Source organism: Zootoca vivipara, chromosome 3, assembly GCF_965207765.1.
Source record: "Zootoca vivipara chromosome 3, rZooViv2.hap1.1, whole genome shotgun sequence".
In the NCBI taxonomy this organism is placed as follows: domain Eukaryota; kingdom Metazoa; phylum Chordata; class Lepidosauria; order Squamata; family Lacertidae; genus Zootoca; species Zootoca vivipara.
In genome coordinates, this window is record NC_142586.1 from 70235969 (window position 1) to 70247856 (window position 11888).

Sequence of the window (11888 nt, forward strand, 5' to 3'; positions counted from 1 at the left end):
TGGAGACCTGTGTTCAAATGCCCACTCATCCATAAAGATCACTGAGTGATATTGGCTCAGTCACTATCTTTCAGGCCAATATACCTCACGGGGTTACTGTGAGGAGTAAATGGAGTAGTGGAGGGCACGAACTGCGTACGCCATCTTGAGCTCATAGTGTGTTTTCTAATTCTAGCTGTTTCCAGGACAGAGAGAAGGTGATGCTGAATTGCTGGTTGTGACACCAGCCAACTATCTGCCATTATGTCAGTTCTGGCAGCTCGAATGTAGAACGGACACTTTATTAATCTAAAGACACTTTCTCAAGCTCATTTTTCTGATTTTTATCTATTCATCTGTAGCGGACTCTGTTTCAGAGAAAAGGCTCCCTAAGCAAGATTCAGCCGAACCAAGCAAGGCCTTTCAGCCTTGAGGTTATTTAAAACGGCTTTCACCTTTCCAAAGAAAACGTGTTCTTGTCTACAGTTGCAGGCATTGCGCCCCCAGGTGATATCCACATTCCGTTGTGCTGAAGTGCAAGAATTTATTCCTCCCCTTCAGGGTAATCTATACCTACTCACTCCTTTGACAACTGATAAAAATAGAAAGCAGATATCACATTCTCCCCAATGTCGCGCAGGTGGAGAAACAGCGTAGGGACACAGGCTAAGGAATGGGACATTTCTTTCTTAGCTTTATCGAAAGAGTTTGCAGCACATACATTTTTATGGATGTCGACTCAGACATAAGCCCCGTTGAATTCAATGAGACTTGCTCCCAGGGAAGTGTATGTGGGATTGCAGCCTTAAGGTGGCACAATGAAGCAGGTGAAAGAGGCCTGGGGGGTGCCACTGAGGCAGAGTGTTTCAAGGACCAGGGGAGCTTCTTGAAATGTAAAGAAACTGTCAGATCTGATCAGCTGGTTTTGTGAAGGTGGGGAATGTCAACACAGTGCTTCGACTTTCCCGGGGACTGAGGCTGTCAGATAAAGGGAAGTTGGCGACAGGGACACCTGTGCATCGGAATGAAAACACTTTGCAGTTCGGATAGAGGAATTGGCAATCCTTTTTACAATACTCTGTAAATCAAAGGATAGGGAACTCCCATCACCATTAGCAACGTTGGCAGGTGGGAGGCAGAGGGCCACAGATTCCCATCCCTGCTGTGAGATTCCTCACTTCCATTCTGCAGTCAAAGCTGGAAGTCTATATTTAAATCTAGGGCTGCCTTCTCCCACTTGTCTGTCACACTTGCATCCCCACACTTTCTCCAAGGAGATCAGGGCAGTGTTTACAGTGGAATCTCTATTTGTGACCATAATCCGTTCCGGAGGTCCATCCGGAGGTTGAAACGGGTCGCTAGGAGAGGCGCCGTTGTGCGCAGGTGGCGATTGCCGCTTCTGCGCATGCACGAATGGCGATTGCTGCTCCTGCGCATGTGTGAACGGCGGCAAACCCACCAGTTACTTCCAGGTTTGCCGCGGTCATGACTTGAAACAACCATAAGAAGAGGCGGTGGTAAGTAGAGGTTCGACTGTATAGCATTCCAAGAACCGCAGGAGGGAGGTTGGTCAGAGAGAGAGAAATTTGCCAGAGGCAATCTAGTGAGTTTCATGACTGAGCAGGGATTTGAACCTGGGCTTTTCCAGTACCCAAACTCTGCCCACTGCACCATACAGCTTTGCTGACCCCATTGTCTGCTTCAGTTATGGTATAAAATGAGATGTTTGCTTATAGTGCAAATGCATATACAACTTCCCCACGAAAAATAACAAAGTGAAGCACAATACAAAATGTGCCATAAAACTCAGTGCAAAGATTCAAGTCCCATTTGTCAATGGTATACATATCTGGGTCACACATCAGTTCAAATACAGAGTCAATAATGAAATCAGCTTTGCCTTGAGCGGTGTGGAAAGCTTCACAATGTTGTCAGGAGATTATACACTATTAACTGAGTTGCACTGCTGTTACCACATGGAATATCCCTAGCTGGAATAGTTTTGGGGCCGACTGGTATGGTCAGTGCTTTTTTTTTTCTTAAAAAATGTTTAGGGGCACTCTCATTTTGACTCAAGAAAATCACAATTTTTTAGTTCAAATCGGGGAAAGTAAATACAGTAAATGGACAAAAGTACAAAGAACATGCATTACCTCATATTACACAGCTGAAGTGCTAGATTCCAACTCCTACTTCACACATTAAATGCTCACTTCCACCTGAGACACAGGAAACACCGTGACAAGGAAATGAGGCTGCCATTGGAGGTAGCAATGGAACTGATGATTCACCGTGCTAGAGAAGAAACTATTTTTTAGAAGTTTTTTCTTCTGTTAGATTCACAAAACGTTTAGGGGTGCACGTCCTCCCCCCCCTGCATCCCCCCAGAAAAAATGCACTGGTATGGTCAACACTTCATGTTCACATTTACCAATGCCATCATAGAAACCCTGCACGAGATGGAGCAATTTTGGCAGCCACAGTACTACAGTATGTATAATCTGAACCACACTGTTGCATGTGACACCAGTTCTCAAATACCAAGGTAGCACAATGCAGGAAGAGGCGAAGCAGACAGTAACCCCTACTGCCCATAAAAACACTATATTCCTTCACTCTCTATAGCCATCGTTTTCCTGGGCTGCAAAGACAGGGGCCCCTTTTGCTCCCTGCTTCTCCCTACATCAAAGGGAGCTCTGATTCTTTGAGATGTGTGATTCATCCGTTAGCATCTGCTTCAGAAACTGCAATGACAGGCTGATGCTGTTAGCCGGTGATGAAACAGCAAAACAATCTCTGCTCGGCGTGTTTAGATGGCACAAACTGCTGGGTCAGCAAATTCTGCAGAGTTATGTCTACACAGGTACTGAACCAGAAAAACCAGCTTCTCCTCCTCCTCAAGATTATAGAGTGCTTCTCTGCTGCTTGAATGAAATGTCCAAGACAAATGTTTGTTTTGGAGTCGGTGTGCGAATTTGAATTTTAGATCTCGCCCACCCCACTTAGCATACAGTAGAATCTCTTAGACTGTGTCACAGAATAGCCAAGCGATGTCTGGTTTGGGGTCACACTACAGCCATTCAGAAAGGGACGAGGGAGGGCTGACTTCAAAAATGGCACAGAGGCTTTTCATTAGGAACAGACACTATACAAGCAAAATTAAAGAGTAGGCGTCCAGGTTTTGCAGGTTCATTGCCGATCTTGTTCTACAACCAGAGTACAGTGCTGACTGCAAACGTTGATGATGTCAGACCGTACTTAAGAGCAATTCCCTCCAAGCTTCAGGCAACTCTACATATGCTCAAGGATCAAAGCAGTCCATTGCACTGATTTATTGCATTTTTGTCTCACCCTTCCTCCAACAAAGTCAGGGAGGTATGCAGGGAGTTATGCTAGTTTATCCTCACAAAAGCTCTGTCAGGTTGGTTAGGCTGAGATACTGGCTCACCCAAGGTTACACAGGGAGCTTCCTAGCTGAGTGAGATTGGATCACAGGCCTTCCTCACCCCCACCTCTCTAGTTGGGCAAACCAAAGGCATCCAGGAAGAAAAATGAAAACTGAATGAAAAATGAAAATGAAAACGGATCCTTTGGGTGCATCCATTTCAACGGATCTTTGGGAAACAGAAACCCCTTGCAAAATTTCGGCAGCTTCTCTTTAAAAAGTTTATATCTCTGCATGGGGAAATAATAACTTGAACAGGGCATGAAGTGATATTATTTACATTTGCTCAGCAAACAGCGCAAGAAACGACTGTAGATGCCAAACTCATTTGTCACAAGAATGTGCCCAGTTTGACTTGGGCTTAATTCTGGTTTGGCAAGCTAATTTTACATAAGTACAGAACCCCACCTCCATTAGTGGAGACACTCCTATGTCTCACCAATAATGGCTTCAGATGCCCTGATAGCCACCCATTCAGCTGTGATCATCTCATCCTGTGGGAGCTTTCATTCCATTGCTGGGAACTGCCTACGCTGCTAACTAGCCCAACCCACCCCAAATGCCCCAGGTAATGTGGCTGCCAGGGCCACCCTTGCTGCCTGCACTTGTATTATCATACGTCTTGGGGCCAATTTACAAACTGTTCTGACTAAATCTGCCCTGTTGTTGTTTAGTCATTTAGTCATATCCGACTCTTCGTGACCCCATGGACCATAGCACGCCAGGCACTCCTGTCTTCCACTGCCTCCCGCAGTTTGGTCAAACTCATGTTTGTAGCTTCGAGAACACTGTCCAACCATCTCGTCCTCTGTCGTCCCCTTCTCCTAGTGCCCTCAATCTTTCCCAACATCAGGGTCTTTTCCAGGGAGTCTTCTCTTCTCATGAGGTGACCAAAGTATTGGAGCCTCAGCTTCAGGATCTGTCCTTCCAGTGAGCACTCGGGGCTGATTTCCTTCAGGATGGATAGGTTTGATCTTCTTGCAGTCCATGGGACTCTCAAAAGTCTCCTCCAGCACCATAAATCTGGCCTACTGGTGTGGAAAGGAGAGCTGTTGGGGCTGCTCCTTCAGCATCATGTAGACATGCAGCTGCTGGGTGGGCAACAACTGGACCACAGATACCATTATCTCAGCACATGCCCAGGGCCATTCCTGCTGGAGCTCTGAAAAGTTCTCTTGGAAGACTAAATAGACTTGGCTTACTTTATACAGCAGCATTTGCCAATTGGACATAGATACCTTCTCCAGTGTTTATAAACAGCCCTGGGAACCTTGCCACCGAAGGTGGAGTATATAAATCATTTAAATAAAATAAGTAAAATCAATCTGAGTAAAACATGCTTAGAATTAGGATCTTGCTCTCCTGCTTTTCACCTCAGAATGCCATTTTGCAGGATTCTCCCGAAGGTTAATTTCATGAATATCTGGAAGCTGAGACTTGAAATGAACTCTGCTTTCTTCTTTTTGTACAATGGTGGGTTCATCACATGACAAGCACGATTCAAGCTATAACGCTGGTGGCAGAATTGCTGAACTGCAGATGACCTGTAGTTTGAAAGAGCCGTGGAAATTGCCCTGGCATGATAACTGCTTGTCCACAAGTCTTAGCCGTCTGCATGACATCCTTGGAATCCCTATTTCATTCAACTCAACAAAGGATTCAAAATCTGGAAAGTAAAAAGGACTTAGGTGAAAGCCTTTCCAAATGATTGATATGTAGAGCAACAAACACACACACACACACACACTCTACACATTTGATTGGAGGAGGGAAGCCAGTAATCTCCCTGAAATGCACATATTAGCATTTTTTGGGGGGGGGGATATCCCAGTTTACCTAGCCCTGAACTGTGACATGTATCTGAGCACAATGTGTGCTAGAATATCCACTACTATTCTCAGTACTATGTGAGTGTCATAATCCCCTATCAGATAATGGTGCCCAATTGCTTAATTGTAAGCAAATTTCAAGATGTTAGAAAAGAACATTGAAAGCAAATTTCAAGATGTTAGAAAAGACAATTGTATAGCTTCATATTAAACTATGAGAGCAGCAATCCTATGCATAAAGGTAAAGGCACACATTGTGCTCGGATACATGTCGCAGTTCAGGGCTAGGTAAACTGGGATATCCCAATAATAAAAATGCTAGTACAGTATGTGCATTTCAGGGAGATTACTGGCTTCCCCCCTCCTCCAATCAAATGTGTATAGCTATGCATACTTCCTTACTAAGGCATAAGTCCCATTGAACCTGCACAGGCTCAGGCTGCCAGAATAACCCTTATACTGTAAAGAAGGAAGTGATACTGATGCCACAGTTTTAGGAGAGCTGCCTGTTTAATTCTTGAAATAAATATACAGGCTCGTGTTCCTTACCGAGCATTAGCCTTCCTGTTGCCTTCTTAACACTTATGCAAAAGGACAGTCCATGGACTTTTGCCCTACCTACTAAACCATTGCACCACACTGATCTATGTGGCATCTTCTTTAACTGTGTCTTTAGGTCAATTCGAGGTGGTTCTGCTGTTCCCCCGATGGCTAGTTGCAAGGTCATATGACTGTCCCAGTGAATATGCAGCTGAAGTGGGTGGGGGTGGGTGGGAAGTGACAAGGCAAGTCACACAGCCTGGGATATGGGGTCACTGAGCTATTGTCTTTTTGGTTTTAGTCATTTCCTTTCAGAACATGACATGGGCATGGCTTGATGCAGTGCTGCCTCGCACCATCTCTCTAATTGCATTCGTTCGTTCTGCACCACCTGATTAGGCCCCAGGTGACAAACCTCCTGTTTTGTTTTTAATTCCACACTTTCAGGCAGCCCACACCAACTTTTAAGCCATGTGGATTGGGGGAAAGGGCTTGATTGGATCAGAATCCGCCTTGCTGGCAGGTGCGAGCCTTGATCCTTTCTAGGCAAGTGGTACTGTAACCCTCCCGATGTTGTTGGAATCCGACTCCCACAACTAGTGTGGTCAATGATCCAGGATAAAGGGAGTTGTGAGCCAACAACTTCCTTCCTTGGAGAGCAGCTCAGCGGTACTGAATCTGCTTTGCATGCAAAATGTCCCTGGTTCAATCTCTGGCATCTCCAGGGAGGACTTGGAAAAGCTCCCCATATGAAACCCTGGAGAGCTGCTACCAGTCAGTGTAGACAATACTGAGCCATATGGATTTCTGGTCTATTTTGTTCCTAATATCTGAAGGACCAGAGGCTCCCCTTCCCTGTTTTCCAGCTGCCACTATAAGCTCATTTGTGTGTACATGTGCATTATGTCCCTGAAAGACATTGCAAGACATTAAAGCAGTAGCACCCTTTCATACCCTCCAACCTTTCTCCGATGAAAATAGGGATGTCCTAGTCCATCATCATCATTTTATTATTTATATCCCACCTATCTGACTGGGTTGCCCCAGCTACTCTGGGCACCTTCCAAAATATATAAAAGCATAATAAAACTACAGTGGTTGCCCAGATGTCTTCCAAAGGTTGTAAAGTTGCATATCTCCTTGGCTCAAGGGTCGCATAACTCCATAACCTCCAATATTTCTCCAATGAAAATAGGGACATCCTAAGGAAAAGTGGGACATTCTAGGATCAAATCAGAAACGCTTCTGTAAATCCAGGACTGTCCCTGGAAAATAGGGACACTTGGAGGGGCTGCCCTATAGGCTGAGGGGGAGAGAAAGAGGTGGGTTCAGGAAAAGGGAGAAAAAAGTCAGGGGTAGAAAGTGGCTCTGTCTCTACCTATCACCAGCATGATGCCCCCTCACCCTGCCCCAGATTACCCCAAGGGTATTTTACTTTAGTTTCACAATTTATAACCTGCTTTGCATTCAGAGAATCCCCAAGTGATATATGGAAATGAAATATAAAACATAATAAAAATAACAAAACAGTATTTTTTAAAAGCCAAGAGAAATGCTACCCAGCCCTCGACAGAGGAAAAACGTCCAATAGAGCAGCATCCTTCTTCCAGGCATCCTCACAGTCTATAGCAATATTCATTCATCTGCGGTATTAAGTTTGCTAGCTCACCCAACTCAGTGCACACAAATCCTTTCGAATGTGGGGGTGAGGAGATAAACCAGGCATCCCCAAACTTCAGCCCTCCAGATGTTTTGGACTACAATTCCCATCTTCCCCAACCACTGGTCCTGTTAGCTAGGGATCATGGGAGTTGTAGGCCAAAACATTTGGAGGGCCGCAGTTTGGGGATGCCTGAGATAAACTGAGTCCCCCCACCCTTCTTGCCATATGCCTGCAGAATACAGAAAAGAACACTGGCTCCAGGCAAGTTGGTGACCTCTGTCTGTAAGTCCCTAAACTGGGATTTAAATCTTCAGGTATGCAACCAATGCCCTAACAAAACTCAGTGCATTGAAACCTTAGAGAGAGGGCTGCATAATTAATCTTCCATGGGTTTTAAGAAGCATTATAATAAATCAGGCACATCTGAATTTTGATAAAACTAAAATAGCAGAAGGTATACTGTACAAATGTAATTGCCCCTTCAGGAAGAAATATATGATTATTATTATAACTTTTTTTTAAAAAAAAACTTTTATATTGCTACTCTCATTTCCTCTGATAATTTAAGCATATCATCAACAAATCAAATTCAGACGCTTTTGGTTTTTATATTTAGATGGAATACTTTTAAAGACCAACAGCATGGTAGCCTGAGGCAAACTGCCTGAAATAGTCATTAGCTAAATGTAGATCTACATTTACTTGTGAAAAGCCTTCATAATGAATACCTAGCCTATTTGCTGTAGAAACAGGTCCCTCAAAATAAAATTGCACTTGAGACCTGATAAGCCTTATCAAATCCACTCCTATAGTCAGATGTTTGCTATGCCACGCATTTGTTAATGTATACTTAAAAGCCATTCCATTTCTTGGTCTGTTCACCTGAAAATAAATATCCCTCTGTTCATGCCTTTAAGAAAAAGAACAAGGTGTTTTGTCCTGAAATTGTCTTTTCAAATAGGTTTCGATCAAGCCTGATGAGTGATATAATCTGATGAATGGTAATTGTGAATTAACTTTTTTCTTTCTTTCTTTGCAGAATAATTTACCTTTAACACTCATTGATCCTCTTCCTAATTTGTGTCAATTGGGCCGATCCCTATAACAAATAAATTTATGATGGCAGAAATAAAGAACAGCCCATGTCAAATCAATGTCCATAAACACTGGTGAGCATCACTGACGGCAATCCATTTTAAAATTGCAAGGGAAGGGAAATAAGAAAAACACAGCGCTTCCAAATCTCCATACCATATGGTCATAATTTATTCACCTGCTTTCTTCTATAGCTTGGCCACCATTCATTAGGGGGCAATTCACATGCTTGAATAAAGATGTATTCTGGGAGAATGCTGTTGTGCTCCGTTCTTGCTTATGTGCTTCTTATGGGCATGTCGTTGGCCACTATGAGAACAGGATACTAGACAATAGGGGCCTTTGGTCTGATCCAGCAAGGCTCTTGTGTTCTTATGATATGAATACTTCCTCTATATGCCATAGCCTATCATGATAGCCTGCCTTTCCCTTACTCTCATTTATTCTTTTGGGAAAATGCGCATGGCCAGTCAAGAAGAGAATGCTGGTAGTGCTATCTGATTGTGAGAATGGGGTCTATAGAATTTTCACCATTGTGTAACGTTACATTTTTGATGTGGGTATGCTTGATCAAATAGTTCAGGCATATAAATTGAAAGTTTTTTTTGGGAGAGGAGAAATCATAAGTATATGGTTGCCTAAGGAGAAACAGCTTTATTTCATAAATGTTATTCATACATTTGATAACATTTATGTACCACTATGGCTTAGATCCAGAGAAGTGCCAGTGGAAGAGAGCTGGTGGAGCACTGACTTTCTTGCACCTTCCTCCCCCTATCAGCCCCCTGAAAAGTTTCTCCAGAGGGTGGAGAAACTCCACCCCACTCAATGGGGTGACCTGTAGCCTGGGGAAGAAAGGAGGCAAAAACCTTGGGTAGATGTACTTTCTGTAAGCAGAACATCTCTGGAATGAAGCCTACGTTTTTTAGATGTACACCTGAGATTTTAAAGTGTACACACCTAAACAGATGCTCTGGCTGCAATCCAAAATATATTTCCTAGGGAGTGAACCCTGTTGAAAGCATTCAGATTTAATTTCCCAATAAACTTACATAGGATTGTGCTGCACATGAATGAGACAAACACATGTCTTGTAAACACATCTGTTACACAGAAATCCTCAATGTTTATCAGATAGTCAGGACTGACATCATTTCGTTGTTGAGTGTACAACCAATGGAATATCCAGACTTCTCAACACACTGGCTTCAAAGCGTCGCTTCAAAGTTTAAAACTGTTGCTTCAAAGTTTAAACCTTGGCTTACCGCACATGTTTGGGGAAAGCAAACTATAAAATCTGCCTTTCATAGAATGCAACCACAACCTCTGATTTGTTCCCTGCTGAACACTGAAGGAAGGAGTGGGTAAGGACTGATGTGTGCATTCCCCTTAAACCATGGTTTGTTTTAAACCAAGGGTGGTGAACCTGAGCTCTCTAGATTCCACCTTCCATCCACCCCAGTCAGCATGTCCAATGACCAGAATTTATGGGGAAGGCAGTCCAACAACATCGTGGGAGGGGAAACAAGTTCCCCACCCCCCTTTTCAACTATAATTTTAAATGATTTGTGAACCAGGCCAAAATGTTGAATAGCTTCTAGCGGCACATCTCTCCTCCCTACATTCTTTTTAGGTAATCTATAGTAATAGAATCATAGAACCATATATTTGTAGAGTTGGAATGTCCCCTGCAAAACAGAAATCTCAACTAAAGCATCCATGACAGATGGCCATCCAACATCCAACTTCTGCTTAAAAACTTCTAGTGGGTGAGAGTTCACAACCTCCCGAGGGAGTCCATTCCATTGTCGAACAACTCTTACTAAACCTGTCCATTAATACAGGTTGGTTGGTTGGTTTTTTATTACAGTGGTACCTCGGTTTACAAACTTAATCTGTTCTGGAAATTCACTCCTAAACCGAAACCATTCTTAAACTGAGGCACACTTTCCCTAAAGAGGCCTCCTGCCACCAGTGCCCTTCCACCATTCGAATTCTGTTCTTAGACCAAGGTAAAGTGCTTTTGCGGAGTTCATAAACCGAATAGTTCATAAACAGGGTTGCTCTTAAACCAAAGTACCACTGTAGTGTAGCTTTTTCTAAATGGAAATAAGAAGAGGGGGTTGTTTTGACAACAATGCTATATCATGTTCTGGTCACAATATTTGAGAGATGGAAATCTGAAACCCACTGTCACAGAAGCATCATTGCAGCCGCTAACATGAGTAGTTAAATCAGTGGGATTGTTGGATGAATGGCAGTGAATCAGATCATGTCGTGATATCATTTCCTAATAGAAGTACTGTAGGTCGGCTTGGGATGTTCCAATTACGGTATGTGTTCTATATAGGGGGTTCTGGATCCTTTTCAAAAAGGGAAGGTTAGAGCAAATGCAGCCTCTTCCCTCCAGAGGATCACTAATAAATAATGGTTATTGTTAGCTGCCTCTCTCTTTCCCTGAAGACTGACACTGAACAAGACAGAACTAAGGGATATTGGCAAAATCATTCTGCAGACCTTTCAGCCCTGAATTATTATCATTTTGGGATTACACATTATCAATTATTCTCTCACAATTTAAGGCTGAGAGGAGTATACCTGTATTCCTCATATACAGTGAGCATCTATCTCATTACGTAGTGTGCTAAAGTGAGTGTAAATTGGGAGGTGGGAGTGTGACCTCATACATGTGGCCTTAGTCAAGCCCTTGGTCTCAAACACAGTCCTTCACCAACTCAAAGGTTGCTGTTAGAAACTAACATATCTTATGGGACTTTAAGGTTAGAAGATAAAGTATGTGAAGTGCTCTGAACTATGTGGCATAAATGCTCAGGCTGGTAGCCAACAAAGTAGTTCCATTTGGACGAGGATTTCTGACTGTTCAAGGGGACTTCACTTCCCTCTACACTCCCCATGTGCCTCTTAAATCTCTTATGGGTCCCCGCCCCGCCCCCGCACTTCCAGAGAAGATCTGGGGGTGGTGCTGGGAGATCCGGGGTAAGGAGAGGGAGGAGAAGTTCCATTGCACAAATGGAAATGGTGGTACAGCTCTGTCTGAGGTGAACCACCACAGATGCCTTCTTTCCTGGCCAACAGAGATAATAGTAAAGGTTGATGGCTCTGTGGAGCTTTATGGACATGCCTCATGCCTGGGTCTCAGCTACATTAGTCAAAAAATAACATTTTGGATGTGTTATAAACATGCAACTCCAGATGGCACCAGAGAGCAAAGAAAATTTCTATGTGATTTTTACATAGTGTATTTTCTTCTTCTTTTCATGATGATTTAATTTCTGGCTTATTTATAGCATCTCCCCGCCCCGCCCCGCCCCCGCAT